We start from the raw sequence: 23,233 nt of genomic DNA on the forward strand, positions 1-23,233 counted from the left end.
CATATCCCATGCAATCCCGCAAAGGTGGAGGTGTTGCTAACAATTTTGACAGGAAATTTCAATTTACAAAAACAAAAAAGACTGAGTTTTCGACTTTTGAGCTTTTAGTCATGAAATCCATGCAGCCTACTCAATCACATTTTATAGCTGTTTACAGGTCTCCTGGGCCATATACAGCGTTCCTCACTGAGTTCCCGGAATTCCTATCGGACCTTGTAGTCATGGCAGATCATTTTCACATTTTTTGTGACTTTAATATTCACATGGAAAAGTCCACAGATCCACTACAAAATGCTTTCGGAGCCATCATCGACTCAGTGGGTTTTGTCCAACATGTCTCCGGACCTACTCATTGCCACAGTCATACCCTGGATCTAGTTTAGTCCATACCCTAGATCTAGTTTAGTCCATACCCTGGTCTAGTTTTGTTGGACCACCATCTTATGTTTACAATCACAACAAATAAGCTGCTCAGACCCCAACCAAGGATCATCAAAAGCTGTGCAATAGATTCTCGAACAACACAAAGATTCCTAGACGCCCTTCCAGACTCCCTCCACCTACCCAAGGATATCGGAGTAAATTGGTTAACCACCTAACTGAGTGTCTAACTTTAACCTTGTGTAGTACACTATATGCAGTCGCACCCATAAAAACAAATAACATTTGTCACAATAAATGTTCTCCCTGATATACAGAAAATACCCAAGCCTTGAAGCAAGCTTCCAGAAAATTGGAACAGAAATAGCGCTCCACCAAACAGGAAGTCTTCCGACAAGCTTGGAAAGAAGTATTGTGCAGTATCGAAGAGCCCTCACTGCTGCTCGATCATGCCATTTTTCCAACCTAATTGAGGAGAATAAGAACAATCCAACATGTATATTTGATACTGTCGCAAAGCTAACTAAAAAGCAGCATTCAACAAGAGAAGATAGCTTCCATTTCCACAGTGATTAATTCATTAACCTTTTCAATGAAAAGATCATGATTGTTAGAAAGCAAATGACGGACTCCTCTTTGAAACTGCATATTTCTTCAAAGCTCAGTTGTCCTGAGTCTGTACAGAACTGCAAGGACCTAGGATCAATGCAGACACTCAAGTTTTTTAATCCTGTATATCTTGACACATTCATGAAAATAGTCATGGCCTCTAAACCTTCAAGCTGCATACTGGGCCTTATTCCAACTAAACTACTGAAAAAGCTACTTCCTGTGTTTGGCTCTCCTATGTTGAACATAATAAATGGCTCCCTATCCACCGGATGTGTACCAAACTCTATAAAAAAGTGCAAGTAATAAACACACTCTTGAAAAATTCAAACCTTGACCCGTAAAATGTAAAAAACTATCGGCCTTTATTTCGAATCTCCCATTCCTCCCCCAAAAATGTAAAGCTGTTGTGCAGCAACTCCCAGGGGCTCCTGAGTGGCGCAGTTGTCTAAGGCACTGTATCTCATTGCAAAAGGTGTCACTGCAGACCCTGGTTTGAATCCAGGCTGCATCACATCTGGCCATGATTGGGAGTCCCATAGGGCGACGCACAATTGGCCCAGTGTCGTCTGGGATTGACCGGGGCAGCCCGTCATTGTAAATAAGAATCTGGCTTGACTTCATTAACTCACAGCCTTCCTGAAGACAAATAATGTATACAAAACGCTTCAATCTGGTTTTACACCCCATCATAGCACTGAGACAGCACTCATGAAGGTGGTAAACTGCCTTTTAATGGCATCAGACCAAGGCTCTGCATCGGTCCTCGTGCTCCTAGACCTTAGTGCTGCTTTTGACACCATCGATCACCACATTCTTTTAGAGAGATTAGAAAACCTAATTGGTCTACATGGACAAGTTCTGGCCTGGGTTAGATCTTATCTGTCGGAAAGACATCAGTTAGTCTCTGTGGATGGTTTGTCCTCTAACAAATCAATTGTACGTTTTGATGATCCTCAAGGTTCCGTTTTAAGAGCACTATAGTTTTCACTATATATATATATATATATATCTTGGTGATGTCATTCGGGAAACAGAATGTCAACATTCACTGCTATGCGGACGACACCAATATTTTGGTGAAGCCACAAAATGTAATACCCTGGAAGCCTGTGTTTCAGATATAAGGAAGTGGATGGCAGACAATGTTCTACTTTTAAACTCAGACAAAACAGAGATGCTATTTCTAGGTCCCAAGAAACAAAGAGATCTTCTGTTGGATCTGACAATTAATCTTGCTGGTTGTACAGTCATCTCAAATAAAACTGTGAAAGACCTCGGTGTTATTCTGGACTGTGATCTCTCTTTTGACGAACATTTCAAGAATATTTCAAGGACAGCTTTTTTCCATCTTCGTAACATTGTAAAAATCTGAAACTTTCTGTCCTAAAGTGATGCAGAAAAGCTAATTGGGAGAATAGGTTTCATCAGCCACAATGGTGGTAATGACGATGGATGGAATATGAAAATGAATGTTGTTTTTGTTATGTTATTAAAAGTTAAAGGACGACATTATAACAAAAAGATTGTAACTTTAATAGTTGTCCTAGTATATGCTTGATTTGCACATTGTACGTTGTGTGTAAAATGTCCAGATCAAGATAATGGTTTTGTAAAGATGAAATGTGAAGTTAGTTGACTAAATTGGATCTGAGTAAAATCCAGACCTTGCCTCGACACTTGGTACGCCCAGAGAATTGCCCTGAAAGGCGGAAACGCCCACTTCTGAACAAGGATGGGGAAACAGACCACTTAGACAAAAGACACTGACATATTGAGGACAACCAGAGAGTTACACCAGTGAGGTGCGTCATCTGTCGTGGAAATTTCCTCTATTTACCAAATCATGAGTGCAAACCACACACAAGTCAGAGTTAGTTATCAAAGTCCATCTTTAATTATATGAGCTCTATCACAACCCTGTGACTCTCAGATCAATTCAGTGTCTATCAATGAATTCTCTGAGAGCCCTCTACACATTGCAGCTGAGATCCTTTAATAGCAAAAAACACACATAGTCAGACAGCATAGACATAATAAATCGTTCAGCTTTGTCTCTTTACTCAAACCCAGAACCATAAACCAAACCTCCATATCAACAGGTAAATATATCAAATTGTCATTTAGATACAACCAATTCTAAATACAACCAATCCTGGACAAGCTCACGGGGAGCATAGAATGATTCCAGACACTGCCATCCTCCTCTCCCCGATGGGAAAAGTAGGGAGTGACTGGCACACAGACACAGTGGAGCAAAAGATATGTTTACACATGATGACACCTTGACCTCTCCCCTCTCTGCGGCCCATGCAACTTAGTCTTGACATAGAACAGATAACTGCCAATGGCCGCCACTATAGTACAACAAAATACATTCTTATGAGAAATAACTCATAAGCATATCATGAAAATAAAACATCTTATCTATGTTACCCAACTAATTCTGATTATTCCCCAACACATCTGAGAAGTCGAAACGGTCCATGCAGAGACCCACATCGGAGACCTTCAACACGTAATTACATAATTATATTCTGACCTATAAGGGTGGCAGTTCGGGCAAGGTTAGGGTTAAAATAAGCATATCTGACAAATGCACCCAAGTGTATTTTTACCTCGTTTACTCTCTCTCTTTTGAAATCCCCATCTTGTGTTGGTCCACTAGGGACCTGTTTCATTGTACAAAGTTCTAAACAATAGCCTAGACTGTGTATCTCTGTACAGTTGAAGTCGGAGGTTTACATACACTTAGGTTGGAGTAATTAAAGCTTGTTTTTCAACCACTCCACAAGTGTCTCGTTAACTTCTCTAGGGTAGGGGGCAGCAGTTGGAATTTCGGATGAAAAGCATGCCCAAATTAAACTGGCTTTTACTCAGGCCCAGAAGATAGGATATGCATATAGTTCGTAGATTTGGATACAAAACACTCTAAAGTTTCCAAAACTGTTAACGTCTTGACGCTACCCATCCCTTTAGCGGGATAACTGTCATCAACAACCGTTGAATAGCATAGCGCAACATTCACATAATAATACTACAAATATTTATATTCATGAAATCACAAGTGCAATATTGCAAAACACAGTTTAGCCTTTTGTTAATCCACCTGTAGTCTCAGATTTTTTAGTTTTACAGCGAAAGCAATCCAAGCGTTTGTGTAAGTTTATCGATCGCCCGACAAAACATTATGTACACTTAGCATTAAGTAGCTTGGTCACGAAAATCAGAAAAGCAATCAAATTAATTGCTTACCTTTGATGATCTTGGGATGTTTTCACTCACGAGACTCCCAGTTACATAATAAATGTTCCTTTTGTTCCATAAAGATTATTTTATATCCAAAATACCTCCGCTTTTTTGACGAGTTATGTTCAGAAATCCACAGGAAAGAGCGGTCACGGCAACGCAGAAGGAAATTCCAAATAATATCCGTTATATCCACAGAAACATGTCAAACGTTTTTTATAATCAATCCTCAGGTTGTTTTTAAAATATATAATCAATAATATATCAACCGCAAATGTCTTTATCAGTAGGAGAGGAAAAGGCAATGGCTGTCCGAACTCTGTTGTGCGAGCAAAACTCATGTGACCACCTGACGCAATGTTATCTTTCTGGCTCATTTTTTAAAATAAAAGTCTGAATCTATGTCTGAAGACTGTTGACACCTTGAGGAAGTGATAGGAAAGGGAATCTGGTTATTTCCCTTTAAATGGAGCAAAGGGAGGGTATGGAACATGTAGTTTTCAAAATAGAAGCCACTTCCTGGTTTGATTTTTCTCAGGGTTTCGCCTGCAATATCAGTTCTGTTATACTCACAGACAATATTTTGACTGTTTTGGAAACTTTAGAGTGTTTCCTATCCTAATATGTCAATTATATGCATATTCTAGCATCTGGTCCTGAGAAATAGGCTGTTTACTTTGGGAACGTTATTTTTCAAAACATAAAAATAGTGCCCCATAGCTTCAACATTGTTCGGCATGTTACTATGAACTTTACGGATCCAATTTAGATTTTTTTTGTCTGCCTGTTGTGACTGCCTTTGAGCCTGTGTATTACCGAAGAAAACGCGCAAACAAAACTGAGGTCTTTGGATATAAAGAGAGACTTTATGAACAAAAATAACATTTGTTGAATAAATGAATGTCTTCTTTTGCAACCATATGAAGATCAACAAAGGTAAGTGATTAATTTTATTTCTATTTCAGACTTGTGTAACACTTCTACTTGGCTGGTTACGGTTTGTAATGATTTGTCTGCTGGGCTTTGTTCTCAAATAATCGTAAGGTATGCTTTCGCCGTAAAGCATTTTTGAAATCTGACACCATGGTTGGATTCACAAGATGCTAGCGTCCCATATACCCTAGAGAGGTTAGCAAGTTATAGTTTTGGCAAATCGGTTAGGACATCTACTTTTTGCATGATACAAGTAATATTTCCAACAATTGTTTACAGACAGATTATTTCACTTATAATTCACTGTATCACAATGCAATTGGGTCAGAAGTTCACATATACTAAGTTGAATGTGCCTTTGAACAGCTTGGAAAATTCCAGAAAATCATGTCATGACTTTAGAAACTTCTGATGGGCTAATTGACATAATTTGAGTCAATTGGAGGTTTACCTGTGGATGTATTTCAAGGCCTACCTTCAAACTCAGTGCCTCTTTGCTTGACTGACATCATGGGAAAAGTAAAAAAAATTCAGCCAAGACCTCAGAAAACAAGTCTGGTTCATCTTTGGGAGCAATTTCCAAATGCCTGAAGGTACCACGTTCCTCTGTACAAACAATAGTATGCAAGTATAAACACCATGGGACCACACAGCCGTCATACCGCGCAGGATGGAGACGCGTTCTGTCTCCTTTTATTTATTTTATCAGGTAAGTTGACTGAGAACACGTTCTCATTTGCAGCAACGACCTGGGGAAGAGTTACAGGGGAGAGGAGGGGGATGAATGAGCCAATTGTAAACTGGGGATTATTAGCTGACCATGATGGTTTTGAGGGTCAGATTGGGAATTTAGCCAGGACACCAGGGTTAACACCCCTACTCTTACAATAAGTGCCATGGGATCTTTAATGACCTCAGAGAGTCAGGACACCCGTTTAACATCCCAACCGAAAGATGGCACCCTACACAGGGCAATGTCCCCAATCACTGCCCTGGGGAATTGGGATATTTTTTTAGACCAGAGGAAAGAGTGCCTCCTACTGGCCGTCCAACACCACTTCCAGCAGCATCTGGTCTCCCATTCAGGGACTGACCAAGACCAACCCTGCTTAGCTTCAGAAGCAAGCCAGCAGTGGTGTGCAGGGTGGTATGCTGCTGGCATAAAGAGACAAATGTTCTTTGGGGCGAAAACTGCAAATAAATCCCAAAACAACAGCAAAGGACCTTGTGAAGATGCTGGAGGAAATAGGTACAAACAAAAGTATCTATATCCACAGTAAAATAAGTCCTATATCAACATAACCTCAAAGGCCGCTCAGCAAGGAAGAAGCCACTGCTCCAAAACCACCATAAAAAAGTCAGACTATGGTTTGCAACTGAACATGGGACAAAGATCGGACTTGTTAGAAAAATGTCCTCTGGTCTGATGAAACAAAAATATAACTGTTTGGCCATAATGACCATCGTTATGTTTGGAGGAAAAAGGGGGAGGCTTGCAAGACGGAGAACACCAGTCCAACGGTGAAGCACAGGGGTGGCAGCATCATGTTGTGGGGATGCTTTGCTGCAGGAGGGACTGGTGCACTTCACAAAATAGATTGCATCAAGAGGAGGAAAATTATGTGGACATATTGAAGCAACATCTCAAGACATCAGTTGAGTCTTGGTCGCAAATGGGTCTTCCAAATGGACAATGACCCGAAGCATACTTCCAAAGTTATGGCTTAAGGAAAACAAAGTCAAGGTATTGGAATGGCAAAGATCTGAACTCAATCCCATAGAAAATGTGTGGGCAGAACTGAAAAGGCGTGTGTGAGCAAGGAGGCCTACAAACCTGACTCAGTTACACCAGCTGGGCCAAAATGCACCCAAGAAATGCAAATCTGAAATAAATCACTCTCTACTAATATTCTGACATTTCACATTCTTAAAATAAAGTGGTGATCCTAACTGACCTAAACAGGGAATTTTTACTAGGAAAAAATTTCAGGAATTGTAAAAAATGTAAATGTATTTGGTTAAGGTATATGTACACTTCCGACTTCAACTATATGTGTATCTTATATTACCATTATAGCTTGTAAGTAAATAAATAATCAACACAATTGGTGTGGTACAGACTCATTGGTGGGACTCAGGTTTTTTCAGATTCCAGGATTATGCTACGTTCAGAATGAGATTGTAAAGGAAATTGACTAATTAACGACTTTTGTAAAAAAAGATATTCTGATATTCTTTGAGTTAATTTGGTAAATGGAACTCAGTAAAACCAAACTTTACCAAGGTGCCCCAGGTTAATGAGTTAATAATTACCTGATTCACTAAATCATGTAATTATAAACCGTTAATCATTTGATGAGCAGCAGTCGTCACATTAACCAATACAACGTCACGAAAGCAAAATGAATCGAGCCCAGCTGGAGACAGGGCTTTCTCCTATAGAGCTCCATTTTTATGGAATGGTCTGCGTATCCATGTGAGAGACAAAGACTCGGTCTCAACCTTTAAGTCATTACTGAAGACTCATCTTTTCACTAGGTCCTATGATTGAGTGTAGTTTGTCCCAGGGGTGCGAAGGTGAACGGCAAGGCACTGGAGCGACTGGAGCGACGAACCGCCCTTGCTGTCTCTGCCTGGCCGGCTCCTCTCTCCACTGGGATTCTCTGCCTCTAACCATATTACTGGGCTGAGTCACTGGCTTGCTAGGGCTCTTCCATGCCGTCCGTAGGAGAGGTGCGTCACTTGAGTGGGTTAAGTCACAGACGTGATTTTCCTGTCTGGTTTTGCATCCCCTCGGGCTCGTGCGGTGGGCTATATTCAGCCTTGTCTCAGGGTAGTAAGTTGGTGGTCTGTTGATATCTATCTAGCTGTGTGAGGGGCTGTTCTTTGGCAAAGCGGGTGGGGTTATATCCTGCCTGGTTGGGCCTGTCTGGGGGAATCGTCAGATGGGGCCACAGTGTCCCCCGACCTACCCCTGTCTCAGCCTCCAGTATCTATGCAGCAATAGCCTATGTGCCGTGAGGCTAGGGTCAGTCTGTTATATCTTGTGTAATTCTTCTGTTTTATCTGGTGTCCTGTTTGAATTTAAGTATGCTCCCTTTAATCTTCTTTCCCTCTCTCCCTCCCCTCCCGGAGGATCTGAGACCTAGAATCATGCCTCAGGACTACCTGGCCTGATGACTCCTGGTTGTCCCCAGTCCACCTGGTCGTGCTGCTGCTCCAGTTTCAACTGTTCTGCCTGTGACTAGGGAACACTAACATGTTCACTGGAGGTAGTACCTTGTCCCGGACCTGCTGTTTTCAACACTCTCTCTCTCTACCGCACCTGTTGTCTCAACATCTGAATGCTCAGCTATGAAAAGCCAACTGACATTTACTCCTAAGGTTCTGACCTGTTGCACCCTCGATAACCACTGATTATTATTTGACCCTGCTGGTCATCTATGAACGTTTGAACATCTTGAAGAACAATCTGGCCGTAATTGGCCATGTACTCTTATAATCTCCACCTGGCACAGCAAGAAGAGGACTGGCCACCCCTCAGAGACTGGTTCCCCTCTAGGTTGCTTCCAAGCTTCCTGCCATTCTAGGGAGTTTTTCCTAGCCACTGTGCTTCTACATTTGCATTGCTTGCTGTTTGGGGTTTTAGGCTGGGTTTCTGTGTAGCACTTTGTGACATCTGCTAATGTAAAAAGGGCTTTAGAAATAAATGTGATTGATTTGATTGAAGAGAAGTAGAGAGGAGAAGAAGAGAGGTAGAGAAAAGAGTGAGGTAGAGAAAATGAGAAGAGAGGTAGAGAAAATAAGAAGAGGGGTAGAGAGAGAAGAGAGGAAGAAAGAAGAAGATAGGTAGAGAAAAGAAGGAGAGCGGTAGAGAGAGAAGAGAGGTAGAGAGAGAAGGAGAGCAGTAGAGAGAGAAGAGAGGTAGAGAGAAGAAGGAGAGAGTCTTTGTTGATCTCTAACCATGGATAGAAATGGCCAGATAGTTGTGTAGCCCACTTAGATCATTTTCTTTACTTCTCTCTGTTTCATCTTAGAGTGAGGTAAAGCTGTCCACCTACAGACTATTACTCATATAAACACTCTCTCTCTCTCTCTCTCTCTCTCTCTCTCACGCATGCACACACACAGACTCACACACAGACACACACACACACACACACTCAAACAGACACACACATAGACAGACACACACGTACACAGAGATAAACACAGACACACAGTCACACACAAACACAGACACAGACACAGACACAAACACAGACACACACACACACAAACACACACACACACACACAAAGACAAACACACACACACACTCAAACAGACACACACGTACACAGAGATAAACACAGACACACAGTCACACACAAACACACATAGACAGACACACACGTACACAGAGATAAACACAGACACACAGTCACACACAAACAAACAAACACACACACACACACACACACACACACACACACACACACACACACACACAGAAACACATAACTGAGGTAGGCAGCCTACGAGCCCCAGCTCTTAGTTAAACAGCAGGGGGGTATACTCCTTTACTCCTGTTAACACAAGAGGTCAAACTCTTCTACACCACAATAACCCTCTCACACACTGCACCTCAGGACCGTTCTCTTTTTCACTCTCTCCCTCCCTTTTCTCTCCCTTCCTTCTCCTTATCCAGGTCCTCACCCTCAGATTTCACACATTCTCATGGACTTATACCCCCCCACCGAGGGAGAGCAGGTCAGGCGCCCAATCCAGTTGCACAGAAACACATTCTCAACCACAATGGCACAATCTCTTTTCTTTATTAAGGTCTTACAATAAGCTTTCGCCCTGCATGACCCTTTGGGCCCCCACTTACATGGCCAAACCTCATGAATGTGATAAAGCAGTAGTGTGAAAACACATACAGACACACACATGCACATACTGTAAGTACACACGTACACCCACACAGCCAGTCGTCAGTGGTATGAATATGATTTACCATTAAGAGATTAAAGAATGTGTAAAGTTTACATGAGGGACGTGACCTGTACTAGCCAACCCCTGACCTAAACATTTCTCCAGATGGCTTCAGATTAGACCTTTACTCTTTCGCTCCTCCACCTCTCCATCGCGTCTTCATTCACCCTCCATCCCTCCTCCTCTTTTCTCTCCCAGCCTTTTTCTCTCTCGTGAATAGACTGGCTTTCAAACTGGGGTTAATAAGTGTTGACTCAAATATAGAAACTTTAACAGCAAAATGTGGAATTTAAAGGAAAATAGAGAGAGAGAGATGTATTCAGACATGATTTTACAGTGTAAAAGAGTACAGTATATGCCCCTCAAATTCAACTCTGGACGTAGAGGCCAATTCCACTGCTTTTTCTAATTCTTCCTCTCTAATCAGGGACTGATTGTGACCTGGAACACCAGGTGGGTGAAATGAATTATCACTAGAACAGAAAATCAACAATACTCCAGACCTCATAGGTTGAATACCCCTGGTCTATGCCCTAATAACTGAGTCTTAAGAGTACAGTGTAAATGAGAGCCTGTAACAGTATGTTACTCTCTACTTTGACATACAACTTCTTCATGCAGTACAGTTGACCATGTCTCCATTTGTTTGCAGTGAAATGATTGTGATGGGCTTAGACTGTCTTCAAAGACACTGTTAATGGACGTGTTTTAAAGTACGTCCTCCCATCCTTCCCTTGTCTACACTCCCTTATTTCAATGAATGCTGAGATGAAATGGTCCAATTTCCCTGCAAATTGAGGATTTTCTAATAGCTGAAACATTAAAGGCCCAGCGCAGTCAAAAACGTGGCATTCATGTGTTTTATATTTATGTTCACACCATGAGGTTGGAATAATATTGTGAAATTGTGACAATTATGATAATTCACATTTAGTGCAAGAGCTGTTTGAAAAGACTGCCTGAAATTTCAGCCTGTTTTGTTGGGATGGCGTTTTTGCCTGCCTGGTGACATCCCAGGCATTAAATTAGTTAATAGACCATTAAGAAAGAGAGTTCCAAACCTCTCTGCCATTAACAGCCCACTCAGACCCCTCCCAGACAGTTCTAGCAAGAATTTCACAATTTTTATTGAAAACGATCACAGTAAGGTACTTAATTATTCACCCAGAAATTATTTGATATTGAGATAAAAATGTCCACATTAGACCTTTAATGGGAAAAAGGCATGCAGCACCAGGATCAAATAGAGCCAGTTCAAGCTAAAGCTTAAACATTTGAAAGAAAGAAACATCTATACGTAAACAAATATTGTACATTGAAATAACTGCCCTCTGTGAATTCATTGTGCAGAGATTGAATAAAGAAGACAACTTGTCATTGTGTGCTGAAATCTGTAGCCAAAGCTGGCTCTTTTTCCAGCTGAATCATCCCATTCCTCTCTAAAACCATGCAGCATGCTAAAGGTCTGTCTCACACAGCATACAGTATATTATTCCAGGGGAGTGTCAAATTGTGTTTCTGAGCACAAAGCTGTGCCCTTTCTTCTTCACCAATGATAGAGGGAGTGTTTCTGAGTGACAACATGCCTGGCTCTGCATTGTTAACCACAACTGTCCTGCACAAACATATACACACACACACACACACCACACCCACACCTAGGAGCGCATGCGCATGCACACCCACAATACTCTCTTCCCTGAATGTAGTAAAGTAAAGCAGTGTGTGTCTTCATTAGCATTAGTGCTGATTCAAAACCTAGCACCAGTAGCAGATAAATTAGGGCACATTTTGAAGCTGTCTACTCTTTTAGCCACATCCACCATCATCTGTCCTCCAGCAACTTAGTGGAAATTCACCTGTCCATCTTCTTTAACAGGCTTCCAGCTCCTTCTGTGCTGCAGAAAATCATCCTGAATCCAAATGGCTGTTTAATATGATTGATCTCATCATCATTTCAGAAGAGGATGCGACTACTTCATCATATCTGACTTGAAGAGGAGAGACAGTCTGTTTGAATTAAAAGCTCTCTGTGGTGAAGGAATCTGCTCACTGGCTCCACTGACCCCCCGGATAGCATCATAAGCCAGTAAATATATTTTGTGAATTATAGGAAACATTTTCTCTCAGCCTCATGGCAAAACGTGTAGAATAGCAGGAAATTAGGTCAGGGAATCCTTGTCCGGAATCGAAACTTAAAATTCCCCTAAATGTACATTTTATAAGGAAAAATATTTGATTTAGGAATTTTCTAAATACTTTCAATATTATTAATGTCCTTGTCGGCTCTACGCCTGGAAATGCCCATGTCCGCAGCAAAGGATCACAATTTAAAACTCTCAAAAAAGTGTTAAATGTTTTAATACACATTTAAAAAAATGGTAATAATGGATATTAACCTCTTAAATGTAATCAAAAATGTAATCTCGTAATCCCCAAAAGTAACTAAACAGTAACAGTAATGCTGAACACTCCAAGAAAGGTTAACATCGCACCTTTCTGGTAAAAAGAGTTATAAATTGCGGAGGTGTAATCACTTTTGAGGACACAAGCATAAGTACACAATACAAATATGATAAAATATGAAAATATGAAAGATTTTATATGATGTATATCCTATTCAACAAAACTGTATGAATAATGCTTCAAATCACTTATATCTGTTCAAAGTATAGTCCATTTATGAAATTACTAACTATGAGATTTTACCTTCCTAATAACTGAAAAATACATATGTGTGTATTTATTGTTAGAGAAAAGGTCTCTCTTGATCTAAATGTTTGCACCCTTTGATGTGAACATCTCACAGAGCTCTAGCTTGGCTTCCTGAACTTGTTAGGAACTCGCCTTTCATATCCTAGTAATTGTGTCTGTCTATGTCAAACAGAAAGTGTTTTTTGAACATGCCATAGAAATAAAAGCATTTAAATTAATGATATTATCAGATACATTTTGATGACCAATTTACCCCTTTTACCAAAGAGCACCTTCTGTCTACCAAAACCTACTATTGTGTACCTTAGCAGCACTTCCCTTGCTTATTTTTTTCAAGAAAGTGTTTTTTGTTTAAAATCTATGCGTTATTTTAGATGAATGGCTATAAATCGATCTCTGAATGTGCTACTGTGATGAAACCACTGTGTCCTGCTGCATTATGATGTAAGGATTCTAGGCATATGCGTTGTTAGTGGCTGTGACATAGGGTTCAGCCAGGAGTTTATGGACAGTCAGAAGAACAAATTAAATGGTAGGAGAGACATCCCAGCTTCAAGTGGTGTCTGTGAAAATCAGGGCTACCGCTCAATGCAAGCCTTTCGATATATGATGTCCACATATCAATTTATAAGTGAAAATGTCAGTCGGAATCGGTTTCAGAACCACATAGGTCCTCAAAACAGGGAACTTTACATCTAAAAATGAAATCTTGCAATAGCCCTCTGCGACTTTGAATAATATTTATATTTCAAAACTTGAATTCCTAAAAGATGTGTGAGGCGATTGTTAACTCCATCAGATTGGTCTAAAATCCCAAATGAATCAGGAATGAGCAGGGTCAACTATACCATAAGGACCCCCTGTTCATGTCCTCATCACATGTAGTGCAATAAGACCACTCATGGTCTGCAATGTTCTCTAATTTTAATAGGTTTAGACAAACAATATTGGAATCATCATGGTCACAACCGTAGACTTTCAACTCCATCTTCCTGATTAAAATAGAATATGAATTTTGCTTCAAATATGTTACATTTAATTAGGTTATAGAGTCATAAATCAACTGAAAAACAAAATGGCTACTGTGTATACCACTTGAATGAAGAAGAAAAATATGCTTTTTGTCAACTCTGTAAAACCCAAATTCTGTCAGACTGATGACAAATCTGATAGAATGATTGTTTTTATTGGGGATTTTGAAATGAATTATTTTCCATATTTTACAAATTATTGTTTGGAACTTTAGAGACAAAAATAGGTCTGTTTTGTGTATCTGTTGTCAACTCCGTCATTAATGGCACATGTTTTAGTCAATATTCTCCAAAAATATTGTATTCATATATTGTATTCATAATATTGGCCATTTAATATTTTGGTACACATACTGGAGAGCTCTTCTTTGTCTACAATCATTAAGCATTGTTCACACACTCTTAAGCTTTAGCCCCAACCATCTCTTTAAGGGTTCACGTATGAGGCTATGAACTAAACAAGCAAAGATTTCAAGACTAAAGGCCGGTTTATACAACGGGTGTGTTCGTAAATTTTATCTGGATTGCCAGACTGTTTTCTGGGTATTCGTAACCTTGGAGTGTTGTCAGATTGTCTGTTTGTAAATTCTGAGCGTTTCACTCTCGGAGCGTTCACAGCACACACTGCATGCGCTGGCCAATGAGTAGGGTTGATTTGAGCATTCTGACCTAACAGCAACAGTAAAGCACCCAAGCTAACTGGCTATCGTTGGCTAGCTTGCTAGCTACAGTGGCTTGCGAAAGTATTCAACCCCCTTTTCCTATTTTGTTGCCTTCTACCTGGAATTAAAATAGATTGCATGATTAGAATTACACAAATCAAATAAAATTGTATTTGTCACATACACATGGTTAGCAGATGTTAATGCGAGTGTAGCGAAATGCTTGTGCTTTCTAGTTCCGACAATGCAGTAATAACCAACGAGTAATCTAACAAACAATTCCAAAACTACTACCTTATACAAACAAGTGTAAAGAGATAAAGAATATGTACATAAAAATATATGAATGGTGATGGTACAGAACGGCATAGGCAAGATGCAGTAGATGGTATCGAGTACAGTATATACATATGAGATGAGTATGTAAACAAAGTGGCATAGTTTAAAGTGGCTAGTGATACATGCATTACATAAAGATGCAGTAGATGATATAGAGTACAGTATATACGTAGACATATGAGATTAATAATGTAGAGTATGTAAACATTATATTAAGTAGCATAGTTTAAAAGTGTCTAGTGATATATTTTAAATCAATTCCCATTATTAAAGTGGCTGGAGTTGAGTCAGTGTGTTGGCAACAGCCACTCAATGTTAGTGGTGGCTGTTTAACAGTCTGATGGCCTTGAGATAGAAGCTGTTTTTCAGTCTCTCGGTCCCAGCTTTGATGCACCTGTACTGACCTCGCCTTTTGGATCATAGCGGGGTGAACCGGCAGTGGCTCGGGTGGTTGTTGTCCTTGATGATCTTTATGGCCTTCCTGTGACATCGGGTGGTGTAGGTGTCCTGGAGGGCAGGTAGTTTGCCCCCGGTGATGCGTTGTGCAGACCTCACTACCCTCTGGAGAACCTTACGGTTGTGGGCGGAGCAGTTGCCGTACCAGGCGGTGATACAGCCCGAACAGGGAGTACAGGAGAGGGCTCAGAACGCACCCTTGTGGAGCACCAGTGTTGAGGATCAGCGGCGTGGAGATGTTGTTACCTACCCTCACCACCTGGGGGCGGCCCATCAGGAAGTCCAGTACCCAGTTGCACAGGGCGGGGTCGAGACCCAGGGTCTCGAGCTTGATGACGAGATTGGAGGGTACTATGGTGTTAAATGCTGAGCTGTAGTCGATGAACAGCATTCTCAAGTAGGTATTCCTCTTGTCCAGATGGGTTAGGGCAGTGTGCAGTGTGGTTGAGATTGCATCGTCTGTGGACCTATTTGGGCGGTAAGCAAATTGGAGTGGGTCTAGGGTGTCAGGTAGGGTGGAGGTGATATGGTCCTTGACTAGTCTCTCAAAGCACTTCATGATGACGGAAGTGAGTGCTACGGGGCGGTAGTCGTTTAGCTCAGTTACCTTAGCTTTCTTGGGAACAGGAACAATGGTGGCCCTCTTGAAGCATGTGGGAACAGCAGACTGGGATAGGGATTGATTGAATATGTCCGTAAACACACCAGCCAGCTGGTCTGCGCATGCTCTGAGGGCGCGGCTGGGGATGCCGTCTGGGCCTGCAGCCTTGCGAGGGTTAACACGTTTAAATGTTTTACTCACCTCTGCTGCAGTGAAGGAGAGTCCGCATGTTTTGGTTGCGGGCCGTGTCAGTGGCACTGTATTGTCCTCAAAGCGGGCAAAAAAGTTATTTAGTCTGCCTGGGAGAAAGGCATCCTGGTCCGTGACTGGGAAGGTTTTCCTTTTGTAATCCGTGATTGACTGTAGACCCTGCCACATACCTCTTGTGTCTGAGCCGTTGAATTGCGATTCTACTTTGTCTCTATATTGACGCTTAGCTTGTTTGATTGCCTTGCGGAAGGAATAGCTACACTGTTTGTATTCGGTCATGTTTCCGGTCACCTTGGCTTGATTAAAAGCAGTGGCTCGCGCTTTCAGTTTCACGCGAATGCTGCCATCAATCCACGGTTTCTGGTTTGGGAATGTTTTAATCGTTGCAATGGGAACGACATCTTCAACGCACGTTCTAATGAACTCGCTCACCGAATCAGCGTATTCGTCAATGTTGTTGTTTGATGCAATACGAAACATATCCCAGTCCACGTGAAGGAAGCAGCCTTGGAGTGTGGAATCAGATTGGTCGGACCAGCGTTGAACAGACCTCAGCGCGGGAGCTTCTTGTTTTAGTTTCTGTCTGTAGGCAGGGAGCAACAAAATGGAGTCGTGGTCAACATGCCTACCACTTTGAAGATGCAAAATATTTTATACTGTGGAACAAACAAGAAATAAGACAAAAAAAATATTTAATTCATACCACAGATTCGCAATTGGATTGAGGTCTGGGCTTTGACTAGGCCAATCCAAGACATTTGTACTGTTTCCCCTTAAACTACTCGAGTGTTGCTTTAGCAGTATGCTTAGGGTCATTGTCCTGCTGGAAGGTGAACCTCCATCCCAGTCTCAAATCTCTGGAAGACTCTGGAAGGGGCGGCAGGTAGCCTAGTGGTTAGAGCATTGGCCTAATAACTGAAAGGCTGAATGATCGAATCCCAGTGCTGACAAAGTCAAAATCTGTTGTTCTGCTCCTGAACAAGGCAGTTAACCCACTGTTATTAGGCTGTCAATGAAAATATGAATTTGTTCTTAACTGACTTGCCTTGGTAAAAAAAATGCAAAAAATGTTTCCCTGTATTTAATGCCATCCATCATTTCTTCAATTCTGACAAGTTTCCCATTCCCTGCTGATGAAAAACATCCCCACAGCATGATGCTGCCACCAACTTGGGTGAGGTGTTGGGTTTGCCCCAGACATAGCATTTTCATTAATGGCTATCAAGCAACATTTTTGTCTCTTCTGACCAGAGTACCTCTTCCATATGTTTGGGGAGTCTCCCAAATGGCTTTTGGTGAACACCGAACATGTTTGCTTATTTTTCTTCTTTAATTAAGCAATGGCTTTTTTTCTGGCCACTCTTCCGTAAAGCCCAGGTCTGTGGACTGTACAGCTTAAAGTGGTCCTATGGACGGATACTCCAATCTCCACTGTGGAGCTTTGCAGCTCCTTCAGGGTTATCTTTGGTCTCTTTGTTAACTCTCTGATCAATTCCCTCCTTGCTTGGTCCGTGAGATTTGGTGGACGGCCCTCTCTTGGCAGGTTGTGGTGCCATATTCTCTCATTTTTTTTTTTATAATGAATTTAATGGTGCTCCATTGGATGTTCAAAGTTTCTGATATTTTTTTTTAACTCAACCATGATCTGTACTTCTCCACAACTTTGTCCCTGACATGTTTGGAGGGCTCCTTGGTCTTTATGGTGCCCCTTGTTTAGTAGTGTTGCAGAATCTGGGGACTTTCAGAACAGGTGTATGTATACTGAGATCATGTGACACTTAGATCGCAGAAAGGTGGACTTTATTTAACTAATTATGTGACTTCTGAAGGTAATTGGTTGCACCAGATCTTATTTAGGGGCTTCATAGCAAAGGGGGTGAACACATAAACAAGCACCACTTCTCAGTTTTTAGATTTTTTTGAAACAAGATTTTTTTTTCATTTCACGTTACCCATTTGGAATATTTTGTGTATGTCTATTACATGAATTCCAAATAAATATCAATTTAATTACAGGTTGCAATGCAACAATGTAGGAAAAACACCAAGGAAGATGTATACTTTGTGAGGCACTGTGCTTCCAGACACAAATGAGAGAACAGCTTCCTCTGACAATTTTACTCGCCCTAGCAGAGCTGGTTGAGATGTTTTTATGTTATCCAGAACGTTGGTGACTGTAACTGTGCCACTGGCAACAATTTAATTACGTTTTCCATATTCAATGGGTGTTGAGCATTAGTCAATTTGTCAGTTATTCTGTGGTCTGGCACACTAAAATGAGAGTGCTCTGAAATCGGAGTAGATAACCAGAGCGAATTTACCATCTACGTCTATCAACAGTTGTCACAGTGACATCATGAACATTCTATTGAAATGGTTACTTGCATAGTGAAGTATTTTTTGTTTAGACATGTTGCTAGCTAGCTAAACAATGAACCATAATCCCAACTCATAACTTTACTACCCTTCATGAATCTGCAGGTAGCTAACCAACCAGGTTCAATGTAAACTAGCTAATTTTAGGCCATAACTAGCAATGCAAATGGCTCTGAGATACAAATAATATTACTACACAGACTTTCTGACACAATTTGAAGCCTGTAATATATGAAAATGTAGTTAGCTAGACTATCTTACCCATTTACATGGATGGATGCTTCAACCTCTCTGTCAAGGATGCTGTGGTTGCCCTTAGTTTGAAGATGTAATCCGGATACAGATGTTTTATACTACAGCCTTCTGTGTGTTCTCTTTCCGACTCTTTCCGACTGTCTGCATATTTGCAATCAAACCCCAGAGAGCAGCACTTCTGCAGTTCTACTATGTGATATCTTTCAAAAAAGCAGCATTATAAAGGATTACCTACACATACTGGCCAGCTCAAGGTATTGACAGAAGTGTGCTACATGGCAGACCAATCCGAACTCATCTCTCAGCATGTCCAGCCTACTTACTATCTCACCCAATCATGGCTAGCGGGAAGGTTGCTGGCTTTTCTGTGGCTAAACAAACTATTACCAGATATTACCAGATAGATATTTGTTATTAAGGCAGATGAAAGTTCACATGTTCCAGAAGGCATTTCTGCACCCAAAAGATGCATTTTGATTTGATTTTAAACGTTTACATTTAAAAGCCACTCCTGTGAAGTAGTGATGCACAACATATAGTTTCCTGAAGCTAGTCACAAATGCTAAAAATACAAAATATGAAAACATTTGTGGTTGGGTGGAGTGCATGTGTGTGTGCATGCGTGCGTGCGTGTGTGTGTGTGTGTGTGTGCATGCGTGTTGGCCCACTGTGCATATTTTAGGCGGCAGCCTACAGTGAGTTTGTTGGAAAGGGATAATTTGCTTGATTCCCCCACCTGTCTGTGAGAGAGAGAGAGTGCCTGGATACAGCCCTTAGCCGTGGTATATTGGCCATATATCACAAACCCCCGAGGTGCCTTATTGCTATTATAAACTGGTTACCAACGTAATTAGAGTAGAACATTTTTTGGGGGGTCATACCCATGGTATACAGTCTGATATACCACGGCTGTCAGCCAATCAGCATTCAGGGCTCGATCCACCCAGTTGATAAATCGGGCATAATCACTAGGCCTTACACAGAAGAAGAATGTAGAGCAGGTGACATGTTATTAAAGAAAATTGATGAGTTGAATAATCTAATACACACAAATATACGCTTATACAAACACATCTCTAGTCAACAAATGAGCACGTTTCTTCTAAGCATTCTATTTCTGTTTTATATCATCCATACATATATTCATACTAGTCCAACAGAGAGCCTGAACTGTCATTTATGAGTATACATTATGAGTATAGCAGGTGGGTATACCTATACCCACCTGCTTCAGATGTCCACCATCATCCTTGTGTCCAAGAAAGGGAAAGTAACTGAACTGAATGACTAACGACCAGTAACCCTCACTTCCGTCATCATGAAGTGCTTCGAGAGGCTAGTCAAAGACTGTTCATCAACTACAGCTCGGCCTTCAATACCACAGTGCCATATAAGCTCATTACAAAGCTCACAGCCCTGGGTCTGAACTTCTCCCTATGGAACTGGCTCCTGGACTTCCTGACGGGGCGCCCCCAGGTGGTGAAGGTAGGCAACATCAACCTCAGGGTGCTGCAGAAATGTGGCCTGTCCCAGAGGGACCTCACAGTGTCCTACAGGAGCACCATCGAGAGCATATTGTTGGGCTAAATCACAGCCTGGTACGACAACTCCACCGCCACGGACCACAAGACTCCTCAGAGAGTGATACGTGCAGCTGAATGCAACATCGGGTACCTACTGCCTGCTGTAAAGGACACCTACAACACCAGGTGTCGTAGGAAGGCCAATAAGATCATCAGGGAGCCACCCAAGCCAAGACCTGTTTTCCCCGCTTTGGTCACTCAGACCCGGGCAGTACAGGAGCATCATAGCAAAAACTGAAAGACTGGCCAATGGTTTCTAACCATTAGGACTGCTGAATAGATACCAGCTACAGCTTCCCCCTTCCACACCCTCAACACTCACTTACCTGCTACTCCCTCTATGGACATTCTTCCTTCTGCTGCTCCACCATAGATATATATATATATATATATAATACAGTAGATAGTAATAAAAATTGTAGAAATAGAAATAGCACTATTTCCTTTATTTTAATTCACCCGTCCTGCATGTTGGAGCTCGAAGCATAAGATTTTCACTGTACCCTGCAATCACACCTGCAACCCTGTACATGTGACTATTACACAATCCGAATCTGAGTCTGACTTATTCTGAGTGTGCATAAAACCTTCAACAGTAACGTAGAGTCTACCACAGGTCAACCCTATTACTACTGCGTAGGACTCATATTTCCCTTCTAATGAATGAGTGTGAGTATGCGTGTGTTGGCGTGCTATATGTGTGTGTGTTTGCTGACTATGTTCATTAAAAGAGCAGCTCGATCTCATTTCATCAGAGTTAACAGCAGGAGTCCTCTTGTGGTCTCATTTTGCTGTTTCAGAGAAACTCTTGATTGACATTGATTGGAAAAGATTAGACAGGATTGCAGACTACAGTTTTCCCTTTTTGTACTGGGATTTGTGGCTTTCAAATGCGCACGTCTGAAACAGAAATAGATATTTTCATTTATTTTCTACTCTTTCCTATGTGACCTCCATGGCCATGCAATGGGCTGCTGTGGAGCAGTGTGCCCTGCGAGGGCAGGGTGTCCTGGGCCACCTTTCCACCATCAGGCCCCAACGACCAAAGTCTCCAAACACACGAATACAAGAGAGGGCAGAGGTTAAAAGATGCAAATGGTGGATGACTCTCCCTCGTCGGCCAACTAGAGGAACATATAATAAAGTCCACATAAGAAGAGCAACACAGGAGAGTGAGTCCATAAAAGAGGTATGGAGTAATGGAGGGATGTAGGGATATTGGAATGAATGGTTTTGATGAGTGACCTCTCGCCTACAGAGTCAGCCCTGACCTTAAGAACACAGCCGCCGAGCCCTGAACCCTGGGAGGACTGAAGAAAAAGAAACACACATACACGCAACACTTTTTTTTACTCTTGACACAGAGAGAACACACACACACACACACACACACACACACACAAACACACAGAGAGGAAGACAAACACACATTCAGTGCCTTTGGACTTTTTCACATTTTGTTGTGCTACAGCCTTATTCTAAAATGGATTTAAAAAAAATAATCCTCAGCAATCTACACACAATACCCCATGATGCAGCAAAACCATTTTTTTGTTGTTTTTTTTTGCAAAGGTATTAAAAATAAAAACAGAAATATCTTATTTACATAAGTATTCAGACCCCTTGCTATGAGAATCAAAATTAAACTCAGGTGCATCCTGTTTCCATTGATCGTCCTTGAGACTTTTCTACAACTTGATTGGAGTCCACCTTTGGTAAATGCAATTGTTTGGACATGATTTGGAAAGGCACACACCTGTCTTTATAAGGTCCCACAGTTGACAGTGCATATCAGAGCAAAAACCAAGCCATGAAGTTGAAGGAATTGTCCGTAGAGCTCCGAGACAGGACTGTGTTGAGGCACAGATCTGGGGAAGGGTACAAAAACATTTCTGCAGCATTCAAGGTCCCCAAGAACAGAGTGGCCTCCATCACTCTTAAATGTAAAAACTTTGTAACCACCAAGAATCTTCCTAGAGCTGTCCACTCGGCCAAACTGGGCAATCGGGGGAGAAGGCCCTGGGTCAGAGAGGTGACCAAGAACCCGATGGTCACTCTGACAGAGCTCTGGAATTCCTCTATGGAGATGGGAGAACCTTCAGAAGGACAACCATCTCTACAGCACTCCACCAATCAGACCTTTTTGGTAGAGTGGCCAGACGGTAAAAGGCACATGAAGCTTGGAGTTTACCAAAAGGCACCTAAAGACTCTCAGACCATGAGAAACAAGATTCTCTGGTCTGATGAAACCAAGATTGAACTCCATGGCCTGAATGCCAAGTGTCACGTTTGGAGGAAACCTGGCACCATCCCTAAGGTGAAGCATTGTGGTGGCAGCATCATGCTGTGGGGATGTTTTTCAGCAGCAGGTACTGGGACACTAGTTGGGATCGAGGCAAAGATGAACAGAGCAAAGAACAGAGGGATCCCTGATGAAAACCTGCTTGAACCCGATTGAACATCTTTGGAGAGACCTGAAAATAGGTGTGCCAAGCTTTTAGCATCAAACCCAAGAAGACTCAAGGCTGTAATCGCTGCCAAAGGTGCTCCAACAAAGTACTCAGTACTGAATACTTATGTCAATGTGATATTTCAGATGTTTATTTTATTACATTTATAAACAGTAGATTGATGAGGGACAAAAACAATTTAATAAATGTTAGAATAAGGCTGTGACGTAACAAAATGTGGAAAACGTCAATGGGTCTGAATACTTTCTGAATGCGCTGTACACACTGTTTTCTTCACACAAGAGGTATAGAGTTGACATACAGCAGCCTTTACACCATGGGAGAACGATAGACGGACTGTCTTATACCATGGGAGAAAGATAGACGGACTGTCTTATACCATGGG

The 23,233-nt window shown here is 41.5% G+C and overlaps 1 protein-coding gene across 3 annotated transcripts in view; it reads right to left on the bottom strand.

Moving 5' to 3' along the window:
• Window positions 1-23,233, bottom strand: part of LOC110536342 (ephrin-A5-like) — a 197,516-nt gene that overhangs the window by 131,122 nt on the left and 43,161 nt on the right. The window lies entirely within an intron of this gene.

This window comes from Oncorhynchus mykiss, chromosome 11 (assembly GCF_057628025.1).
Source record: "Oncorhynchus mykiss isolate SJ-2025 chromosome 11, ASM5762802v1, whole genome shotgun sequence".
Taxonomy (NCBI): Eukaryota; Metazoa; Chordata; class Actinopteri; order Salmoniformes; family Salmonidae; genus Oncorhynchus; species Oncorhynchus mykiss.